We start from the raw sequence: 23,269 nt of genomic DNA, 5'->3' as shown, positions 1-23,269 counted from the left end.
CAGGAGGTGCCCTTGGCCCATCTCTCCTGCTCTCTGTTAGGCACTCAAATGACTAGAGGCCCAAGTGACCTGGAGCCTCGGACCCGTCTGTAGGAAAGCTGCTCAGGCCTGGGGCACAGACGAGCGGTGTAGGTGGCCCTTGGTACCTGGGAATGACCATGTCAAAGGGCTTTCTATAGTCTAAATACAGAGGTTTTGGGGATCCCACGAGCCATGTGACTGTCTTGAGTGTCCCAGCACCTAATGTGGTGGCGTACACCTGTATGTCCAGCCCTTGGGTGCGGTCATATTTTATTTATGTGTATAGTTCTGTGAGCAGGTGCCCATGGAAGGCAGAAGAGAATGTAGAATCTCCTGGAGGCACGTTGCTGAATTTCCCAACATGGGTTCTGGGAACTGAAACCATGTTATGTTCTCTGGAACATCAAGTACTTTATTTTATTTTATTTATGTATTTATTTATTTTTAGGGTTTTTCAAGACAGGGTTTCTCTGTAGTTTTGGAACTAGCTCTTTAGACCAGGCTGGCCTTGAACTCACCACAGAGTTCCGCCTGCCTCTGCCTCCAGAGTGCTGGGATTAAAGGTATGTGCTGCCATCACCTGGCTTAAATAATTTATTTATTTATTTAATGTACATTTGGTGTTTTACTTGCACGAGTGTCTGTGTGAAGGTGTCAGATCCTGGAGTTACAGACAGTTGTGAGCTGCTATGTGGGTGCTGGGAATTGAACCCAGGTCCTTTGGAAGAGAAGTCAGTGCTCTTAACTACTAAGCCATCTTTCCAGCCCCAACATCAAGTACCCTTAACTGCTGAGCCATTTCTGCAACACAACCCCAGCCCTTGGAGGTTGAAGCAAAGACAGTTGCAAGTTCAAGGCCAGCCTGGGCTACATGGTGGAGCTATGTATGGTGAGACCCTATCTCAATAAAATAAAATAAAAATAAAACCATAGACACAAACACAACCTCATCTGTTAGCTATAACCTGGGGACAACTGAAGTTGTATCGTTGCAGAGCTGGGCTGATGGCCTGAGGTCACTCAGAATCACACACCTGTGCCATGTGTGAACAGTTAGCTTCAGACTGTGTTTTCTGGAATGAAAGGAGAGGGACTGTTATGTGTTAGACCCCCAACTCCTCTGTGGTCCTTGCTTAATTCAAATTTAAGGGTCTCTGTCCCCCCACAAGACTCTATATAGACATACTTGGAGTCGTAGCCGGGAAGCAGCCTGAGAGCAGTAGGAACGTGATGGGCAGTCCAGATGTGGCCCCGGGTTGCCATCTGTATTGGCCCGTGGAAGTGACTGGCTAGTGGGGGCACTTGGGGGTCACAGCAGTGAATACTGGGACATTCTTCTTTACCCCCACACTCCCAGGAAGACACAGGACATGAAGCAAAGGTCCAGCACTTTATTACGGTTGAAGAACACAGAGAGGAAGGCTTGTGGTTCGTCCCCAGTGGGAAAGCCACTGGGGGCAGGCTGAGGAGGCCAGGCCCAATGGTGGGGGAACTGTAAGCGTTGGCTGAATCCTAGGGTCACTACTCCTGAGTGTGGCCCCAGGGTGTCCTACCCTGTTAGCCCTGGGTTCCCTGTGTGTTACGTCACTGGGTGGTGAGAGGACCCGGCGAGGATGTGTGTAACAAGGGGTCAGACAGTGGGGTCAGCAGCAGGAGGGGGGTCTCTCTTCAGGAATGTCTTCCAGATGCCTGCTAAGAGCACAGCTTGGTGTGCTCCTGGGAGCCACCTGGTCTCTAGAGATATGGTGCTATGCCCAAAAGTGAGGGCTGTGGAGAGATGGCGGTTGCTGCCTCTACCAACTCACCAACCATTCCTTTAACCAGGGACAGTTAAAGAAGAGTTCTAAGGTGCGTGTGTGTGCGCGCGCGTGAGTGTGCACGAACGTGTGCACAGGACTAGTGGCCTCTATCACTCTCTACCTTGTCGTTTTGAGATATTGTTTCTCACTAAACCTGGAGCCACCAATTCTGACCAGCCTGGCTGACAGCAGAGCTCCAGGGTCCTCCTGTCTCTCCTCTCCCTGAAACCAGGATGATAAACGTGACCCCACGGCTGGCTTTCTGTAAAGGCGCTGGGCATCCGCACCCAGCACTTGCCTGACTGGGCATCCCCCTCGCTCCCAAAGTTCTAGTTTTTTCCTTCACATTTATTTTAATCATGCATGTGCCAGTTTGCTGCGCACAGCACTGCACACACGTTCAGGTCAGAGGAGTTTGCTGCGCATAGCACGGCATGCACGTGGACGTCAGGACAGCTTTCAGGAGTCAGTTTTCTCCTCCTGTCACATGGTTCTGGTTTGATTTGGGTGACAAGTGCCTTTAGTGATCAGCCACCTTATCTCCCCAGCCCAAGTTCTAGTTTTATACCTAAATGTCATCAAGGATTTGGACATTTCAGCATCCCATAATGCAACTGGAGAGGCGGCCTTTCTATTTTTAAATTTTTGTACTTTTTGCTTCCCCTTCCTTCCCTCAGGAGGGTCTCATGAGAGCCTAGACTGGCCTCAAACTCACTATTCAGCCAAGGATGACTGTACATTTCTGATCCTCCTGCCTCTACCTGCCATGTGCTGGGATTATGGACATGTATCGCCACACCTGATGTGTTAGGCACGGAACCCAGGGATTCACGCATTCCAGGCAGGCACTCTACCAACTGAACTATATTCTGGCTCTAGATTTTTTTTTTGAAACAGGATCTCACTACCAAGAGACATGTAATACTATGTTACTCTGGCTGTCCTGAAACTCAACTGTGCAGACCAGGCTGGCCTCAAACTAGATTTTTTTTTTTAAAGCACAACAGAGATTTATTAAGGAAAAATGAAAAAGAACTCCCAAGAGTTGAGGGGCAGGGAGCTAAAAGGGAGTATTACTTGCTCCTACTTTCCTGTTCGGCTCAGATAGTCAATGCTAGGGGCCATGGAACTTAAAACCTATCCTGGTTCTGCTTTTTGCTGTCTGGGTGAACTTGCCCTGGTTTGGACCTAAAGAAAAGCCAACTGTAAGCCGCGGAAGCATCTCTGGCAAGGGATAAATAAGACTTAAGCATGTTTGTGACTCAAAAGTGATTGGACAGAAAGAACTTTGGCAGGAGTGTGTAGAAACGGAAAGGCAGGCAGCAGAGATTCCTGCGCAGAGAATAGGGAATCACAGGCTTCCCAAAGTGGGCAAAAATACCACCAGGGGGCGCTCCTAATCTTGTATTTTCTACCCCGAAAGCTCAGTTTTCTGTGGCTGTTGCACTCAAAATCCACCAGAGATGAATGGTTTTCCGTTTACCTAACTGATTTAATAAAATTTTAAAATAAATTTGTGTATGACTTTCTTAATAATGTGGATATGGGCCTGCGGTCCCTCCTTACCGTAAGGCCTGCAGGGAAGCAATGCGGAGGGTCAGAGTGGAGGGGCCGCGCGGCCTCAGAGTCCTGCTTCAACCACTGGGACAAGTTTCTCAAGAGCCAGTCGGTTCTGAGGTTCCCACATCCAGCCTCCCGAGGGTATTATGAAATACGGGCACAGTGGAAAGGAAAGCAACGCAAAGGTCAGAAGGGCTATCCCGAGTCCACTTACCTCCAGTGTACGGCCTTCTCCTCCCTCATCCCCGAGAGGAAATGCCAGGGTGGGAAGGAGGCAGATCCAGCAGCTAAGCCATGACCTCAAGAACAGTATTTCCAGGAATCCCCATCTTAGCATCCAAGGGATTCCTGGGAAAACTGGACCGTGAGGACAAGGTGGGAGGGAGGGAGAGGCCTTCAGCGCCCGCCACACCCCTGGGGACCAGCAGTTTTCTCTGCGCCCAGCCCTAGCTCTGGCAGCCAGCGTGGGGTGCTGCGACTCCTGGGGTGCAGCTTCCTGCCCTGGGAAGAGCGACTAGAGTTTGAAGAGGCTTGGAAAGTACCTTCCTTGGGGTCAAAGAAGCCTGCTGATGTTCATGAGAATCGATCAGAGAACCAGGGAACGTCTGGGACCAGTCCCTTCCCCCTACTGCCATAGGTCAGGAGCGGGGAATTTAAACGAGTTTGGGTGACGTCAGTTCCCAGACTCTGGCAACTTTCTCCCGCTGACCTCCAGCAGGTCCCTTAAATTCTGAGCCTTGGCTGTAAAGGGGCATCAGATAGGACCTGCTGGGTGAGGGGCCAGCGTGAAGAATGCGAGGCCACGGGACTCTTAGACCTGTGTGTGGTTCTGCCTTTGTTACTATAGCAGAGAGTAAGCAAGACCAGAGTCAGGTTTGTTCCATTTTCCTACTCTCCTGCTCCAGGTCCCATAGTCTCGCAGTGGATAAAAAGGTAGCCCCCAGCTCAGTACATCCGTCTGGGACCTAAGACCAGTTACTTAACTAAGACTTAGTTTTCTCCTCTGTGAGGTGGGTCGCCTTCCTCTGACCAGGTGCGGGAGGCTAAATGCCAATGGGTGTATCCCAGTGGCTCGCCTTTGCTGCCCCATGCTTCTCGGAAGCCTCTGGGACAGGGTCCACATTTGTGAAATGCCTGGGCTGGTTTAGGCAATAGCACGGAGCCAGGGTTAGCGGCCCGAACAGTGAAGACTGTGACTCCACGCCTAGCAACATGACACTGTCATCTACAATGTGTTGGGCTGCCAGGGGCCTGGGTCGCTATCTCCAGGACGGAAGAGCCGTTAGGGGTTGTCTGATGACCTCCAGAGATGAATGGGGTTCAGCCTAGGATCACTTAGGGTGGGTAACTGAGTCTGCAGTGTTAAGAAGGATTCTGAGGGTGTGAGGGGACCCTCCCAGAACGGATAGATGCCTTGATTTATTAGCAGTGTCTTCTGTGGGCTCAGGAAGAGAAAGGGGAGGCAGGTGTCGGTACCGGTCCCCACTGAATGGACCACCGCCTACTGTTACGGATGCCCAGGAGCAGTGGCTACTGGTGCGGCTTTATCTCGGGAACATCACCACGGACTGCTGGGGCGGAGTCTAGGGACAACCTCTTGGACCCACTACCCCACCGCGTCAACACTTACCACGTCCCGGAGACAGCTGCAGAACAACTTCTCCCTTCCTGAGCTACAGTGCTTCATCTCAGACTCCCAACTGACCAGAGATGCAGCACTGCACCTCAGGCTGGGAGACAGGCGCTCCGCGCGAGCTCGGGCTGCCCCGTTCCAATCTCGGGCTGCGGCCTTCTTCCTGGGCAGGAGGAGGAGTGTAAGCCTGCGTTGGGGTCTGCCTCCCACCCTGCCCTTCCCGTGCCCCGGAGCCCTCTGTGACTGAAAATTCCACCTTCCTTTCCTTTTCTTTTTAAGTTAGCTTTCTTGAGGTGGAGCCAATCCATTTAAAGTGTGCAATTAGTTTTTTTTTTTTTCTTTCTCTGCAGTGCTGGGAATGGAACCCCGTGCCTTGCACATATCATACAGCTCCTCTGTGTCTGCTCACCTCCTGGTTCCTGCTCTTGTTCCCCGCCCATCTCTGTATGCATTCTGGGCAAAGGACCACTTGTGAGAAACCATCCCTCACTCCTTTAGATCACGTTCTCATCCACCCTGTGAACTCTGTTTCTTCCCAACTCTTGAGGTAGAATTTTCTTCTGTGAGCACATTCCTTCACGAGGAAAGGGAGCCTGCTGGATTCCCTCAGCGCCCAAATCAGGGTCATGTTGAGCGCTGCTTGAGTTGCAAACCACCTCATCCTCTGGGCCATCCCCACTTACCTCACTAGTTCCCTGGGGCCAGGGCTCCTATGTTATAATGTGGGGTCCCTAGATACTGCTGAAGACAACAGACATAGCAGACATGTGCTGGTGGCTGACTGAGTGGCCACGTGGATAATTCACTTTCTTCCATGGGCGTGGGAACTTGTGTGGGAACTTCCAGGTGAGCAGGGCACTCCAACCCGAAACCACCCACTCACCCTGCTCTTAATAAGATCCCAGGGTCCCCAGAAGACCTTTGTTTCATGGTGACTGTGGTGGCCTTGTTGCTGGATGACATATTCAGGGTTGTCTGTCGGTAGCTTTTCCTCAAGGCTGGGAAGGAACAGAAAAGAAAAAGTTTGCCTCCCTTTTAGAAACCCCATAGCTCCTAGGCCTCCAAGCAGCAACCCCAAGTTGGAGGTGGGGTGCGGAAGCAGTGGGAAAATGTCTCTGATTTGCTGTTAAGGCCAGGATACTTTTGTCCTCAGGCATGCATCCCCAGCCAATCCAACTTCTTTCTGTCTGGAATTGTCAGAAACTTTCCAAAGCCCTCTTCCCAGGAGATTCGAACATGGACTCTCTTGGGAGTCAGAACACCATGTTCTCTCTACTCTGTTCCCCACAGCTCCCACAGACCCTGGGAGAGGCATCACTGAACCTGACCAAGGGACAATCCAGTAAGTAACTGGTGGGGTCAGGGAGGTGGCTGGACACAACCCTGCTGGGCCACACCGAGTCCCTGCTTTCGCCAGGATGCAACTGTGCCCAAAGCCCTTTGGCCTATACTTCCTTTGCTGTCTGAGGGCAGCAGATGGAGTGGGTGATCGTGGGAGTCACTTGGTGGCACACCATTTAGGTTGTCCCCTGCCACTTTGTCTGCCCTCCTCTCCCCCTTAGCCTCGGTTCTTTTGTTCCTTTCTTTTCCTTTTTTCTTTCCAGAAACAGAGACATATGTAGATCAGGCTAGCTCAAACTCATTCAGTGTGTAGAACTCCTGATCCTCCTGCCTCCACTTTGGGAATGCTGGGATTATGGGAATGTGCCACAATGCCTGGCAGCCTGGGGTCCTAAGCGTGTGCAAGAAAGCCTGGCTTGGGGCCTGGCAAGCCACAGAAGAGGCGACAGTGTGGTACTGAGGCTGCGCTCTCACGCCATGGTTTTCAGCTGCAATTAGTATCAATTCCCCATCTATAACAAGTATTCCTCCTACTTCGGTATGTGAAAAGATTCACCTTACACCCTCAAATGCAACTGCAGGCAAAAGTGAAAAACAGGATATCTGATGGCTAGGTTTGGGGCAGGATGCAGAGCCTGTTCCATCTTCTGGACAGTTTGTGGGGCTGGAAGAGCTCACCTTGGCTAGAGGACCAGGAGTAGAGGCGGGGCGAGGGGGGGCAGGCATTTTAGACTTGCAGATGTGTGTTCAGAAAGGGCAACTGAGAGCCACTGCTATCCCAGCTTGGGATAAAGGAGAGCACAGCAGACGTTTTATATACTCGGGGTGGGCTACAGGATCTGGACAGAAGGTGGTCCATCTTTCTTAAGGAGCAGGAAATGGCCGGACAGTACTGAGTGGCAGGTGTTCCGCCAGGAAGGGTCTTTGCCTCGCCTTCCTTGTCCCATCCTTGGATAAAGACTGTCTAGTTCTGGCCCTGTGATTCTAGAATCATCCAGCTGGTGAATGTTTAACTGTACATATCCCCATAGGTCTCCAAGGTTCCAGAGAAATACAATTTTCCCCTGGGGTAAGAGTACAAATCACCATACTGGGCTTCTTAGTTCAGAGCAGCCGGGCCTGGTCCCTCACCTTAACCTCCATGCCAAAGGCCTCAGTTCTTAGTCCTCTGGGTTTGGGACGGGGTCTCATAGTCATGCTAGCTCATTCAGCAGACCCAGCCAACACTGCTTTTGTGTGTTCCGGGATGACGCCCATGCACTTGCGGTTAGCAGGGCCTCAATACTGTTGGTCCCTTGCAGGGTACAGAAGGCTGAGCTGGAGGAAGGCACCTGGGCAGGGCATGGGGGCAGACTCAGCAGGACTCCCGAGAGCCAGTGAGAGGACTGCCAAGAGCTTGCGGCCAGGGAGGTCCCTTCCTCCACCCGCTGGGTAGCTCAAAAGGCCTCCTGGAAGGATTGGGGGGAGGGAGACTGGGATGGCGGGGAGGAGCAGTGGGACGGGAAGGTGAGCCTCTGGCTCTCTGATCCCGGAAACATACGTGTACATCTGCTGTGCTGGTAGGCAGAGCTCATCTGGACCTCCGCCTCCCTCAAGTGGGGCTTCACTGAGAAGAGCAATGTACCCCAAGAAAGGCTCCTTCACCCCGTGGTGCTGTCAGAATATGGGAGAGCTTGGGGATCCAGGCTCTATCTCCAGCCAGCACAGTTAGCATCATCTCTGGCGCTCTGAGATTTGGTTTCCCATTCTGTTAAAGAGGTGGTTGAAGCAGGCAGACTCCAGATCTTACCTTTCGTTTGGCGTTGGCTCTCGGCAGCTCGGAGGCCTGCTGCAGGGGGTTGTCCCACTTTTTCTCCTTTTCCAACGTCTTCAGGTCTTCAGAAAAATGTCTCCAGGCTAGGGGAATCTCTGGCTTCTGTCTGTTGGGAAGCTCCTGGGAGGGGTGAGAGGAGGGGAGGCTGAAGGAGAAAATAAACAGTGCTTGTCTGGATAGTCTCAGGCCCGGGCAGGACGGACACTCCGTGGCTCCTGCCCTTATATGGCGAGGCTGCTCGGAGCTAGGAACCCTGCCTGTCATTCCTCACCCCACTCACCACTCAAGAGGACTGAGAGTCACCACTGGTCACCTGGGCTGCTGCTAAGAAGCCAGGCAAGGCTCAACACACACATCCCGGGAATCACCTATGCGAACTGAGCAGCCATCTTGGCCTCTGATTGGAGTAGCAGGCAGGAGGGCTAATACTGGGTTGAAGGGAACAGCCTGGGCCAAACTTAACTCCCATCTCACAAAGACCTCTGCTTCTCGGGGCCTCTGTTTCTCTTTGTATAAAATGACAGCAGGGAGGAGAACTCAATCAGCCCCAGGGGGTGAGAGCAATTGCTCCCCCATTTTGCAGAAGAGAAAACGGGCCCAGAGATGCTAGGAACAGTTATGTAACTGAACAGGAAATGAGGCAGGATTTAACTCAGGTCTGTCTGGTATCAGGGCCTGGGATCTGGCATCGGGGTCCTGAGAGGGCTGATTGCATTGACGCAGCATAAAGGGACAAATTTAGCCATCACACGTGCTATGCAGGAAGTTGATTGTGCTGGAGGTGTGCCCCTGGGAAACCAGGGCTGCTGTAATGCTCCCCAACACAGCCTAAGGGGACCAGGTCCGTCAGACTGGGGCAATATGCTGCTTACTGGGTGTCCTCAGCATATGACATAGGGCCTGGTACAGATTAAGGCCTCCAAGGAGGGACCTGTGGAAGCACTGAATGAATAAGCCTCACTGGTCACAGCTGTGCCCTGGTCACAATTCCAGCTCTACAGCCTGTTCTGAGGATCAGTTGAAGCATTGAGTAAGAAAGCAAGGAAGCCAGGCGGTGGTGGCGCACGCATGTAATCCCAGCACTCGGGAGGCAGAGGCAGGTGGATCTCTGTGAGTTCAAGGCCAGCCTGGTCTACACAGAGAGTTCCAGGACAGCTAGGGCTGTGATACAGAGAAACCCTGTCTCAAAAAACAAAAACAGAAAGAGAGAGAGAGAGAGAGAGAGAGAGAGAGAGAGAGAGAGAGAGAAAGAGAAAGCAAGCAAGCACAGAGTCGGCTTTGCTCCTCTGCACACAGGTCCCTCTGCCCTCTAAAGTGGCCTCCAGCGTCTCCCTGTGCTGAAGCTGTGGGACCGAGGGGACAGATGTACTCAGGACCCAGGCCCTGAACTCTGCTTGGAACCTCAGGCTGGGCCCAAGTCCCAGACCAGCAGCAGTGACCGTGGGAGAGGCTACAGAGGGGAGCCCAAGGGGGTGGAGGAGTGGGCTGCTGGGAACGGCTCAGAAATGTGCCTCACACAAGCACGACATCCTGTGTGCTCTCTGGCCAGCCCTGGAACCTCCCTCACCCCATCCATCATCCTGGCATCTTCTCTGAAGGCTCCTTCCTGGGGCCGGGTGGGAGAGGGGGTGGGGGCTCAGAGCTGACTGTCCCCTTGACAGAGAGAGTGCAGCTGGCCACTCTTCGGGCCTGCTAATGTCCGCCTGGAGGGTCTTGGGCGGAAGGAGGCGTCTGCAGCCTCCTAATCCGATTTGTTTACAGCAGTCTCTGCAGCTCGTTTGCTCACAAGTGAAGAGCGGGTGTGTGCTGTGTTGGGGTGCACGCTCGCACACATGTGGAGGCTACACGGGGTGAACAGGTGGGCTGTGTTACACAAGCCTTGTCTCCCATCCGCGGAATAGTCCCTTTCTGCTGCCCTGCCTCCCTTCTTTCCCTTCTTCCATCTACAGTTCTTCCTGTTTATTCCAGCCCTGATAGATCCGCACCAGACTCCCCGACGCGTGGCCTGACCTTGCGGCGCAGAACTCTGCATACTCAGACAGGGCTGAAGAATCACCCCCATCCCTGGGAGCTGCTGTTATCAATAGCGTAGTCCTTGCCCAGAGCCCCAGGACCCCAGGTACCCCCCCTACCAAGCTCTTTCAGCTCTAAGGGAGATTACTATTGTGTGTGTGTCTTCTTCGAGCCAAGCTGACTTCCTGTTGCTGCTGCAAGAGAACGGAGTGGGACGGGAAGGGGTCTCACAGCTGTTGGGGTCCCTCGTCTTTGCTTCCACTAATTCACCTCCATCCCAGCCTCCAACACTGCTGCAAGGCTGCCCCATGGCTAGGCTCTGCTCGCTGAGATTCCCAGCATTCTCTTTGAGTTTCCTGAGCATGGGGATGGGGAGCTTGTCCGAGGGTCACAGGCTATTCCGAGAGTTCCCTGAGTTGGGGTGTATGTGGGGAACATGGAACGGAACACTTACAGTTCTGGGAGCAGACTGCCACCGCTGTCCGTTTTCTGGTTCTCGGGAGGATTTCTCTCTGGGGCTCCTCATTCTCCAGTGTAGCGGGGAATTTGACTAGACATCACTCTCGCCTGAAAAGAACAAAAGGTCCAGCTCTTCAGAAGTATTCTGGGCCACTCTGTGACCAGAGTGCTGAACCTCCAAGAGCCTGCGCCTGATATGGCTTTCTGAGAGACTGAGAGAGAGGGCCTGGACCACTCTGAGCCCAGCCTTGGGCTGACTTGCTGAGGTTTGTCAAGCCTCATGGAATTGTCCTTTGGGTCCTACATGGCCAGGATCCCTACTGTGCCCACCTTGCTCTCAAAGGGAAACTCTAAGCCCTTTGAGAGAGAGAGAGAGAGAGAGAGAGAGAGAGAGAGAGAGAGAGAGAGAGATCACCTTCCCTTCTAATGCAGCTGGACCAGTCAGCAAAAATTCTGCTCTCCAAGGGCATTGCCCAGAGACACTGATAGCCAGTGGGTCCATTTCTCATATCACAAGTGGGCTGTGCTGGAGAAGGCCACAACCCGGGGTAACTCGGTGACGGAGACTGTAACCTCTTCCAGTAGCACAAGGCTCTCGGCCTTGCAGCAGAGTCCTGCAACGGTACAGCAACTGCTGGGGTGGGAGGAGACTGGACAAGGCCTTGCAGCTTGCTCAAGGCAATCTTGACTGACCAGTGGTCAAGGCAGACCAGGAGCCAGGCTCAGCTGGCTATCCCCTGAGCTCGGATGACCATAAAGCCAAGTTCATGTGGTCATTGCCAAAGCCGGCGCCTTCTCCCAGGGGACAAGACACAGCTGTTGTCTTGGGAGAGATGGTCTACCTTAGCTTTCCTTTGAGGCTCCCTCCCACACACGGGTTCCACAGCTCTTGATTCCAGGGCCCAGTTACCACTATAAGCTTGCACAGAATACAGGAGAGGTGGGCCCACCTTTTGAATCTCATCCCTACCCCTTCCCAGCTGTGTCCGAGGATCCTCGGACACAGTCTTCACCTGGCTTCTGACCTCACATCCTTGCTTTACACAGTCGGGGGCAGCGGATAGCAAACACAGTTCTAGGCACATGGCAAGCCAAGACGAAATGGCGGCAGTTTCTATCGTTAGCATGGTAAGTGCAGGGGTGGGGTGGGAGGGAGGCATCTGGAGGTGTGGATGCCGACAGCAGGAGCCACCCCCACCTGGCCCCCCTCATGTTCCTTTCTGTACAGCTTTCCTCAGCTTCTGTTCCCAGATGCCCTCAGCCCCTTGTCACCCTGTAAAGTTCACCAACCTCACACGCTCCCTACTTCCTCCCCAGGGAATGGTGTTCTGGGACTCTTGAGCAAGCCCTGGGAATGCAGCATGAGGTGAAAACCAGCAATGCAGGGAAGAGAGAAGAGGAAAGAGAAGGGCGCTTCTGGCTCCTCTGGAACCCCAAACTTTGCCTCCAGCAGTTCAGATGCTGGGGTGAGAGAAATGCCTAAACACCTCGATCCCTAATTTCCAACCAGGGCAAAAAAAAAAGAGCGGATTTCCACCCAGCTTCCCTTGGTGTCTCCAAGCAAGATGGGGGAGAAGAGTTGGGAGCTCTTGATGCGCCTCCCCCTTGTTAAGAATGTTTGCCCAGTTCTCATTAGGAGCCTTCTTATGGAATTTTACAAATGAAGAGACCAAGGATCTCAAGGATCACAGCACCCCCTGAAGGTCACAGTCACCCAGCTTATTAGTCTAGGAGTCCCAGTCGGGCCCCATGCAATCCAGCACACACTGTCCTCGTTCCCCTGAAGCTCAGACCGTCCTTGTCTTGGAGGGAAGGAGGCTGAGAAGAGGGAAAGCAGTTTTAGTATGAACAGAAGTCATCTGGGCCCTGGCAAGGCCCCCAGATACTGGGAGCAACAGTTTTTTTGTGGATGTAGCTGCCTTTCCGGTGCCTTTTCTCTTGTTCGTTGAGTATTTGTTTTAAACAAACAAAACCCCATCGCCGTTATAAAAGCCTTGCTTCTGTCCTGTTTGCCTTTTGTGGGTTTGTGTATATGTTGGTGTGTTCCCATGTGTGGGTGTCTGTGGTGGTCTGGTGGCCACAAAGGAGGGGAAAGAGGACAGGGCTGTGGTGCAAAGGGTTAGGAATGCATGGGCGTATTACCAGTGAGTGTAAAAACAGAGATTGACATTAGGTGTCTTGTATAGTTCTCTAACATTTTAAAAAAAAATATCTAAGTATCTCTCTGTCTCTCTGTCTCTCTGTCTGTCTCTCTCTCTCTCTCTCTCTCTCTGTGTGTGTGTGTGTGTGTGTGTGTGTGTGTGTAAGTACAGTGCTCACAGAGGGTACAAGGAAGTGTTGAAGCCCCTGGGACTGAAGTTACAGATGGTTGTGAGCCACCCTATGGATGCTGGAAATTGAACCCAGGTCCTCTGCAAGGTCAGTATTCTTAACCACTGGGCCACCTCTCTACTTATCATCGAACAGTGTCTAGGGATCCTTTTGTCTTGGCCTCCTCAGCACTGGGATTGTAGGTGCTATCAGAGCATCTGGCTTTTACGTGGTGCTGGGGATCCAAGTCCAGACAGATCCTTGTGCGTGGCGAGCATTTTACCAGCGTCCGTCCCCCTCCCACCCGTCTTCCCTGCTTTGCAAAGAACAGAGACTCCAGTGCTGCAGGGCTGTGTAGGAATGGGCATCGGGCTTGTTTTCCGGATGACAGATTCTGGTTTCTTCTGGACCATTGAGGGCAAGGAGATTAGCAGGCGCCTGCATATATAACCCCACGGTTTATGGACATGGGTCTTCCCCTCTCTGCATGTCAGGAGCCACATGTGTGCAGGACATGGTGGGAGAGGAAGGGACTTCCTGATGACAGGACTCTCCCAACTCACCCCGTCCCCATCTCCCTTTCCTCGCTGCTGCACTGAAGAAGGACCTGAAATCTTGGTGCGTCCTGGTCTCACGCCCTTGTTCAGTTGAGAACGCTGGGGCGCAGAGAGGCGAAGCAAGGGATGCAAAGGGAATGCTTGAAGTCAGCTGACATCCAGCTAAGGTCCTGACCTCATCTATTGACTGAAAGATGTCATTGGTCGACACAGGGGGCCTCTGGGAGGAAAGTGGGGGAGAAGTAGAAGGCCTTAAGTTCCCTGGCTTTGAAGATGGAATAATCATGACTTCCTTCTCCAAATAGCTTTTGGCCCTTCCTAGAAGCCAGATGGCGGATGTTTGGAATGTATGTTGTAAATACTGTTTCAGGAGGGGGTGGGGGACAGATGCGTCACTTTCTCCAGTAACTAGAAAGGAGATCTGAGGGAGGGCAAGAGGAGGGAAGCAGGCTGTGAAAGGATTTGGGGAGAGAAGAGGAGAGACGTGTGTGTGTGTGTGTGTGCGTGCATACATGTAGTGGTGTGTATGTGTGCACATGCGTGTGTGCACGTGTGTGTGTGTGTGCGCGCGTGTGTGTGTGGGATGGCCACAAATGAGGGTAAAGGGACATGAGACAGCAGCAACTGGGGAAGGGGCTGTGGTGCAAAGGGACAGCTCCATCTTGGGTTAGGAATAAATCCTACATCTAAAAATAACTCAGCTTTTCCCCCAGCAGGGCTGAGAAAGGCACACTTGCCCTTTTATGGTAAGAAAAGCTTCTCAGAGGGAAGCTGGGCTGGAGCCTACAGCTCTGGATGGAGCCCAGCCATGGGGTCTAGGGTTGGATGGGGCTGGTAGGGGTCCAACCTGATGGGATGTCCTGGCCCGAGTCCCCTACTGTCTGTGAAGAAAGAGCTGAGGTGAGAGCAGCAGGGTCCACCCGGGAAAGTCTGCAGATCTGCTGGGTGCTAGGATTGGGTCCTAGGAAACCCCTAGTGTCTGCTAGGTACTGACCTTGGGTCCTGATGCCTCTGGTTCCCCTGATTCCAGGAAGAAACTGAGTCCCAGGTAGGGAAGGAGATTAGATTTCTTGTGTAGGAGCCTGAGGCACTGAAGTAAACTGACCCAAGTTCATACCAGGCTGGCTTTTGTGCCCATTATCCTGAACAGCCCTGTAGACCACGAAAAGGCACTGACTTGGGAGTCAGAGGCCCTGGTCCTCTTCCAGTTCTAACTTGCTTTGCCACCTTGAATGCTGTGCTGACTTTTTTTGGTCTTAACTTCCCTCACTGGGTTAATTTTACTTATTTATGTATCTATCTATGTTTTTATTTTTTTTAATTATTATTGATTGTTTTTTTCAAGGTAGCATCTCACTGTGTAGCTCTGGCTGTCATAGAACTCACTATGTAGACCAGGCTGGCCTTGAGTTCACAGAGATTGACCTGCCTCTCTTCTTCCCAAGTGCTGGCACTAAAGGTCTGAGCCATTTTGTCCCAGAGGCCCTTTATCACTACTAGGGCTTCCTAAATGCAAGGTTCAGGCTCACCCTGACCTCACTATGTACCCCAGGCTAGCTCTGAACTCATACAGTCTTCCTTAGGTTTCTGAGTGTTGGATTGCAGGCGTGAATCACCATGCCACACTTGTTTCCACGATTTTTCTCTCTCTGGGAATTTCTTAGCTGGCAAGCAAAGCTTGGGCATAGAAGAATCTGGAGGCTGTGTTTTCTTCCTGTGGCCCACCCACTCCCTCTGCCAAGCCTCCCGGGTAGATCTAAGATGAGCGAGGCAGTACATCATGGGGGGGGGGGGTGTCCCTGTGCTTTTCTGGCTCCTCGGATCTAGACCCTGCTGAACACACTGAGGCCTCTTGTTTAAGGTCAGTCATATAGAGAGCTGGGAAGACTCAAACAGAATCAAGGGCTTTCCTGTCCCAGCCTCGGTGGTTCCAAGAGGCCGCCTCCCATTTGCAGTTCCAATAGCTTGGGGACCATCTCTAGCCACATAAAGGGACTTAGAAGACAGAACAGCAGGAACCGGTACTAGGTTACTATTAAGCGAACAAAGGACCCTGACATGTTCCGGTTGGGTACCCGCCTCGCCTCTGTCCCTGCCTTCGGTATGAGAAGCATCCAACATTGCCTCTAACATTGGCTAGAAGGATGCTTATACTTAGTGTGATCTCGGGGAAGCCTCTCCTCAGCTTCTTTATTATTGACATGAGGAGATGGAGCTCTGATGCCTGCATACAAGGACTATTTTACCCAGAAGTCACCAGGTTACCTGGGGGAGCGCATCAGAAAGTGTTCTAGTATTAACCAGCCTGAGGCAGGGGCTTATCACTCACAATAGCCCAAGCCTCTGCTCCACACTGCCTGCCTTTATTCAGGGGAAACCTGGACTGTGGGCTCAGGAAGGCTCTAGTGCTGAGTATCCCTGCCCTGTCTGTTGGCCTGGCTGCTGTTTGTCTCCACTGCTCCAGGACTCTCCCCAAGCCTGACCAGTCCCCGAGCATCTTCCCTGGACCAACCACCTCCCCAGACTCTAGAAGGTAGTGAACGACCTGGAATTGCTCCTGCATCCTAGTTCACCATACTGGCTTTTGTGACTCAGCCTAGGGAAGCTGCTTGCTTTCCTCATCAGCTTCCTATCACACCCACCGCTGGGGAAAAAGGAGGGAGCAGAAGGAAAAACCGAGGCATCTTGATTGTCAATCAGTTGCTTTCCTGTGACCCTGGTGGAATCTCCATACAGACTCTCTGGAGCGTGTGAACGGGCTCTCAGAGACTCTGCCCCCATGGATCTCACTCCTGCAGGCTGGGAGGCCATTGGATGGATGGTCCCCAGGGACCTTGTTCTCGTAAATAGTATCTAGGCCTCTCTGGTCAAGCCTGGAGTCCCCTGGGAAGAGCAAAAGATCACAGTAGACTAAGAGGAGGTAGCGGGTAGGGGAGCCCAGGAAGCCTCTGCGCAAAGCCAGAACAGAACTGACGTCATATCTGCCTAGAATCTGACATGCAGGCAGGCAGGCAGCGACCTATGCTCTGTGGCTGTCCCATGGCAGCCTGGGAAGGCATGTGAAGTTGCAGGCCGTTGGCGGGGAAGTGCCTGTAGGGACTCTGATACCTGGCTTTTCTCTCTGTTGTTACTGCTAATCTCACATGCTTCTCAGGATAAGAAGCTCATTACTTCCAAATCCCTGGCCTTCCTGTCCCCAGGAACAGACTATTGGAGACTCCCCTCTGGAGGGCAGATGCCATGGGCATCTTTGGGGCTTCACGTGCCATCCTCTGAGCTGCAGACGTCCTGCTCCTCTGGAATCTCTCAAGATGCTTGAAGCTGGTGACTATAGTCCGCTGATTCCCTGTCCTGACTCTTCTGTCCCCTTACTTGACATCTGTGGTCATACTTCCCTCATCTCCCTGCTCCTCTGGGGTCCTTGGTCTGATGGTGTTTGGAGAAGGGGAACAGATTAAAGAAAAGTACCAACAGAACTAAAAAGCCTTCTGACTCAAGCCATTCCAGAACCCTCTGCTCGCCTCCAGCCTCAGTGAGCTGATAGGCTCAGAAAACACCTTTGCAGTTTTGCTTTTTAGAATTCCTAGCCTGTCGGTGGTGGCGCACGCCTTTAATCCCAGCACTTGGGAGGCAGAGACAGGCGGATCTCTGTGAGTTTGAGGCCAGCCTGGTCTACAGTCTACAAGAGCTAGTTCCAGGACAGAAGTCAAAGCTACAGAAACCCTGTCTCGAAAAAACAAACAAACGATCAAACAAACCAAAAAATAAATCCTCATCCTGCTATCTCCTCTCTACCCGGTTCCCCCTTTCTCCCCTATCTACCAGCTTCCCCTCAGGTGGAGTCTTGGTGTCTACATAAATTGGTCATGAGCTGCCCCCGCCCCATCCCAAATGGAGTATCAGGACCTGCAGATCTCAGGTAATGGCGACAGAGCCAGGGCCAGGCCCTCGTCCAGTTCACCTTAGGGGACACCCTAGGCTCTTCGAGGTTGGTGACGGTATGCCTGAGATCTACTGCCTCAAGAAAGGCTGGCAAATGAAGGGTGGCATCCTGGCTGCTTCGTAGGCAAGGTAGCCTGTTTTGACTCGTTCCCATTCCTGTTTGGCTGGGCAAAACAGAGGAGGAAGGGCAGAGAGAGTTGATTCGGCGGGGCAGGGTTCTTTTCAGCTGCCGTCCTGTGATACACTTAGGGTCCACAGCAGTACAGACGGACAGACATGGCTCATGGGGAGGTGCCATAGGGTCACCTTCCTTGACCTAGCTCACCGTTCCTCTGCAAGACTCTGAAGGGCTCTGTGGGGAAGGGGTAGTCCAGGACTGATGAGCCTCCAAGTGGACACACACCACCTAGCAGGTGCTCACTGGAAAAGTCTGACTGGAATCTGCATGTTCTGTCCTCAGCTGGTTGAGAGTGGAGGGTTCTGTCTAGTTTGTCACCGTAGTAACTCTAAATTCGGAAGGCACAGAGCTTCCTCCCCTAAATGCCAAGTGTCCTGTCAAACTGGAACTGGCTCTCTGATTCACGGCTCTCTTGTCTGGTTCTAGAAAACCGCGGTTAAGCATATGGAGTCAGCCAGATTTGAGACTGAGTTCCAAATCATATCCCTGTGTGACTTTGAGCAAATAATCAGACCTCTCTGAGCCTCTGGCTGACCCGAGGGATGAAGGTACTTACCTCAGGGCACAAGGCAAGGAGGCCTTGATACACAGCAATTTAGTTGTGTAGGAAATGAAAGTACCTGGAATAGAACACAGGGTCCCGCGGGTGCCAAGCAAGCCCTCTGCCATTGGCTCACAACACCCCCAGTGTGAGAACTGTTCTCTGAGACAGGATCTTCTGTAGCCCAGGCTAGCCCGTAACTCACTACATAGCTGAGTATGGCCATGAATTCTTGATCCTTCTGAGTGCTGATATTACAGGCATGTGCTAACAGGCCTGGTTTGAAAATTGTTATTTTTCTCTTTTTTCTATAGTTTCATCATCATCATTATTATTTTATGTTCATTTGTATTTTGCCTAAACATATTCCTATGTGAGGGTGTCAGAAGCCCTGGAACTGGAGTTACAGACAGTTGTGAGCTGCCACGTGGGTGCTGGGAATTGAATCCAGGCCTTCTGGAAGAGCAGCCAGTGGTTTTAGCCACTGAACCATCTTTTCAGTTCTTAGAACTGTTATTTTCTAAGGAATGAGAGCATACTAGTCCTCAGCATCCAAGAAGCTCGGACTCAGCAGGACATCCTCTCCCCAAGAAGCTGCCTGGGGCTGTGGCAGCTATGTTTTCTTGCATAGGCCCCCGTGTGCCAGTCATTGCTCCAGGGGCTTCAAGAGCTTCAGCTCCACTAATCCAAACAGCTCAGTAAACTATCCTTGTTATTAACTAGCTCAATCTTCCTACTTTACGGATGGAGTAATGGCGGCTCACGGAATGGCAGCTGCTTCCAGGCAAATGCAGGATTCAAACCCAAGCAGCCCGTACAGACCTAGCCCCGTGATCCTGGCTTCCTGTGATTTCACGTCATTCTTACAGCACTCTGATCATCTTTGCCTCTTTTCGGGGGGACCCCTGCCCCACCCACCACAGAACTCTGCATTCTCAACAGACCCAAAAGGGGCTTGAAGGAGCTGGATTGTGTGGGCCAGCGGCGTGGGCGAGGTCCACTGCGCATCAGGCATGCTTCAAATTGGAGAAAAGGTTTGTGGTGTTTGTGAGACTGCCACCAATGGATTCTTTTGCAAGCAGGAAAATGGCTGACCCCAGAGCTCTCGCAATGTGCCGATGTCAGGTCCCTGTGGGGTTTGTCTCAACAGGCTGTGTGTGAGAGCAGTGATTGCTCCCGGACTTTACCCACACAAGCCCTGCAGCCCAGCACTGGACCCAGGGTGCACCAGGGTGACTATTGCTCAGATCCCACCCTGGGGTCTTCCTAAGAGTGTGTGTGATGTAGGTGCTCTGATAGGGATAAATTCCTAGGCATCCATGCGGACAAGAGTTGGCAGCCTGCAGAATACATATGAGCGTGCCTGCCTTCCTTCCTCCGCTCCCCCGCTCCCCTTCCTTCCTTTGTGGTACCAGGAATGAACTAATGCTAGACAAATGCTCTACTACTGAGCTACATCCTCAGCCCTCTTCCTTACATTATTTGATGTAAGATAAAGCAGGTAATATATCTATTTCAAGAAATCCTACCATTTCTAATGTGGTCAAGGATAGGGGTGTGCTCAGTGTGGTCAAGGAGAGGGTTTGTTCAGTGAGACATGTAGAAATAGCCTGATGGAAGACACACACACACACACACACACACACACAGAGTGACTTCCCATGCTATCTTCAAGCCACACCCAGGACCCAGCAGCCTCACTCCAGGTGTAAACTGGAAAAACTCTGGCCTCTGTGCTCAGGAGGTTGTTTAAAACTGAACAAAAAAGAGGGCAGCATTTCTTATGCCTCCTCCTCTTCCTCTTCTCCTTCTCCTTCCAGGATGTAGCCCTGGCTGACCTGTAACTCATTAGGTAGACCAGGCTGGCCTTGAACTCACAGACTCTCTTGCCTCTAACTCCTGAGTGCTGGGATTAAAGGCACGTGCCACCACACCCAGCTTTCTTCTGGTTCTCTGAGCCAATCCAGGACCTGAGCCCCAGGGGCAGTTCTGATGGAAAACTGAAGAAGTGGCAGGTCCCCCATCAAGGACCTTGGAGACCTCCTCCTAGGAGGAGTCTCACCTGGGGGAGTCACTCAAAGCTTGGGTCTGTGGCAACTCAGGGTCTGGAACTTTCCATTCTGCAGAGCTGTATTAGCTTTTCTCCAGAACAAGCCAGCAAGAGAAAGGGTTGAGGTTGGCCACAGAGCTGGAGCGTGGCTAGGGGACCAGCGTCTGTCTCCTCTGTTTTGGGACAATCTCATAGCTGAGGGAGAGCAGTGGCCTCAGCTGGGAGACTTTCACCAAGCCCCAGTACAAATCCTGAGATGGGAGTCTCCTCCATATGTCTCACTTCTTTATCAGAACTCAGGGGATCTGGGGCCAGGTGAAGAGCAGGCAGGTGGAGGCTGAGTTTATACCTCCTACCTAATTTCTCGTGGTGAGAGCTTGGGTGGGTTGTGGTTTGTGCCATAGCCAGGGACACTGGGATCATTTAATCTCTCCCAAGAACAACCTTAGGAGAATCACAGTAATGCAAACCATTTAGCTGGTGTCTGGCTCCTGGGAATGCCCCCATACATATTCTACCCATGAAATTTACTGGACACTTGCTAGGAGGTCCACGTGGCCATAAGCAAAGTGAGAAGTTGGTGGCTCTTGGTAGAGAGAGCAGCCTAGGGCAGCCAACACACATACAGTGTCGGGCCTCTCTGCAAAATGGGAATGATTGCACCTAGCTCCCCAAGTCCTGCAAGGTTCCATTGAGTTAACTCATATAAAACACTCAGATTCCTGGATCTCCTAAGTCCTCAACAAAAGAAAGCAATATATTTCTTATTTACAGTACCTGAAGGAGCCCCTGGCTGGGCAGACACACACTCTGCCCTGGCTCTCTTGTCAGCGGATGGACCCAGAGCTATGATTTCTTTCCGGGGGTTGCCGATGCTCAGCTCTGTCCTGATGGTCTTAGGTTGTTCTGCAGCTCTGGGGCCTTGCACTGCTGGTGCCCAACTCCAGGCAGAGGGTGAGAGCAAAGGGAGCGGTCTAAAGCTGGCTGCTCTTCGCCTGTTTCCTCTGACTGGGATTTATTCTACCTCTCTCTTTCCAGAGTCTTCTCTCTCTAGGGAGCTCTGGGCATTTCCTCCCTATGTCTCATTTTCTCTCCTTAAACATAGCTGAGACATATATGTCTCTTATTTCTCACCACGGCCATATGGGGTGAGAACTTAGGCGGCACCTATTCTGTCGATGAAGGAGCCTAAGCCGAGATGGCTGATGACTGGACCAAGCACTTTGATATGTAAACAAGCCCAGAGTTGGGCCCCATCCCTTCTGAGCCATATGGCCTTCGGTGACCAGGTGCAAGAGGAACAGATGTTGTGTAATCTGAAACTGGAGGACTGTGCTCCATTCGGGGCCCAGATGGGGGCCACTGTGTAGGCCCAAGGAGTTGGATGTTGCCTGTGCGTTCCAATGTTCCAATCTGAGCTCCGCCTGGCCCCCACACTGCCCATCACAGGCCTGCCTTCCAAGGTTCTGGAAACCGTCTGTGATTTCTTCACCCCATTCCTGGCCCGAGGTCCTGCACTTGTGGCTTATTGCATCAGACATCATCTCTGAGCCCACCAGAGGCAGCATAGCACCCTGGGGAAACCAGATCTAGGGCTTCAGCTAGACACCCTGAGGGTGTTCTCCATCACTTAGGCTCTCAGCCTCCAACAGCCCTCAGGGCTTTGACCAATTGCTTGGGTGCAGAATCTATGCTCAAAAGGTGGTATAGCCCAGAATCCTGAGGGAACTTCCCCCAGATGGCTCAGAAGCCACACCCTGCATCTCCAGACCATTTGGTCCAGTTACACATCTCGATGGACAAGCTGGCCCAGAGAGGGATGGGTACCTGCCCAGAGCCATATAGTCCAGCACTGAGTGCAGATTTAGGATAAAGTTCAGGCCCTACCTCCTCAGTGTCCCTTCTTAGTCCCCACCCCTTTTACACACAGCTGGCACCCCATCCTTCCAGCCCTTTGCCTCCTACTCCCTGGCTGTCTGAGCATGCACGGCTGCCCTCCCACCCAGCTTTGGCTTTTAGAACCGTTAGTCGGAAACAGTTTTCCTTAATAGGAGCCCCAGGTTCTTGGAATCGTGGTGTGAACACCTGGTACAAACATGGCAGAATGCTGTCAAGGTAGAGACAGGGCTAACTGCCCAGATGTGGCACCGTGGGAGCTTGGCCTGCCAAGGACATCGGCTCAGACCCTCATTCCTCATTCTGCAGAAGCAGTCAACAAACCCATAGGACTGGAGCTGGTCAGGGCTGGGCCGATGCTTGGTGATCACCAGATCCAGCCCTGGTACAAATAGGGAAATTGACATCCAGAAAGGCAGATGGCCCATGGCAATTAGCAGACAGCACGGATGAGAGCCCCTGGGAGGAAGCCCCGGAGGCCCGCTCTGGGACCCACATCTGCGATCCATCCTTACCTTGGCTGTTGTCTGGCCCAGGGAAGACTCTTCGGAGGTGGAGGCTCAACTTATTTGGGGTATGGTTGTGGGTGTCACTGCTTCTCAACTAAGTTGACTCGGTTCTGGCACCTCTTGATGCTACAGGGGCATTTTTAAGCAACTGGCATCGGACCCCCCTCTGCTCAGCCCCTTGCCCGTGGCTCTCTGGCCACGGAGGCCTCGCTGCCTTTTACCTTATATGAGCTGAAGAAGCGAGCCTGGTGTTGGGGCAAGGCGGGTGCTGAGTTCTCCCTGGGCCCCCCATTGGCCAGGGCGCCAGCCACGTGACTGCCTCGCCTTGACCTGCCCCTGGTGCCGAATGTTTCTTTTACCCCCTAAGGAAGGAGTGGTTGACAATTTTCATATTTCTTCTAAATTTGGAGGTTTCAGACAATGCTGAGGGCTTGGCTCCAGCCGCCAGAGCCCATGTGGAAGTTATTAAGCTGGAGAAGGGCAGCAGGGGGAGGAGGAGGCAGGGAGGAGAGGAGGAAGGGAGTGGGGGACGGACTTCTGAGGGTTGCCAGTTGTCAGCCTGGGAACTTAGCAAACTCCTGGGGGAGAGCTGTGTGTGAGAATTTCCTTCCTCTCCCGTTGCCCCGAGTCCCAGGACTGGACAACGG

General features: G+C 52.5%; 2 long non-coding RNA genes across 3 annotated transcripts; one reads left to right on the top strand and one right to left on the bottom strand.

The window, feature by feature from the left end:
• Positions 1–1,392: 1,392 nt before the first annotated feature.
• Positions 1,393–22,809, bottom strand: LOC125390425 (uncharacterized). 2 transcript variants are annotated; one of them, XR_007228734.3, is made up of 5 exons: positions 22,629–22,809; positions 10,635–10,747; positions 8,144–8,287; positions 5,897–6,011; positions 1,393–5,176 (listed from the first exon to the last, which is right to left on the bottom strand). It is a non-coding gene; the product is annotated as an uncharacterized LOC125390425 (long non-coding RNA). The 2 variants fall into 2 exon arrangements; XR_007228733.3 differs by having other exon boundaries at positions 1,393–6,011.
• Positions 10,125–16,968, top strand: LOC125390426 (uncharacterized). The gene is made up of 5 exons (XR_015734693.1): positions 10,125–10,286; positions 11,687–11,767; positions 11,957–12,105; positions 12,952–13,057; positions 16,707–16,968. It is a non-coding gene; the product is annotated as an uncharacterized LOC125390426 (long non-coding RNA).
• Positions 22,810–23,269: the final 460 nt, after the last annotated feature.

This window comes from Myodes glareolus, chromosome 13 (genome assembly GCF_982192425.1).
Source record: "Myodes glareolus chromosome 13, mMyoGla1.1, whole genome shotgun sequence".
Taxonomy (NCBI): Eukaryota; Metazoa; Chordata; class Mammalia; order Rodentia; family Cricetidae; genus Myodes; species Myodes glareolus.
The sequence above is the reverse complement of the archived record's forward strand: the minus strand, read 5'-3'. Positions and strand labels throughout refer to the sequence as shown.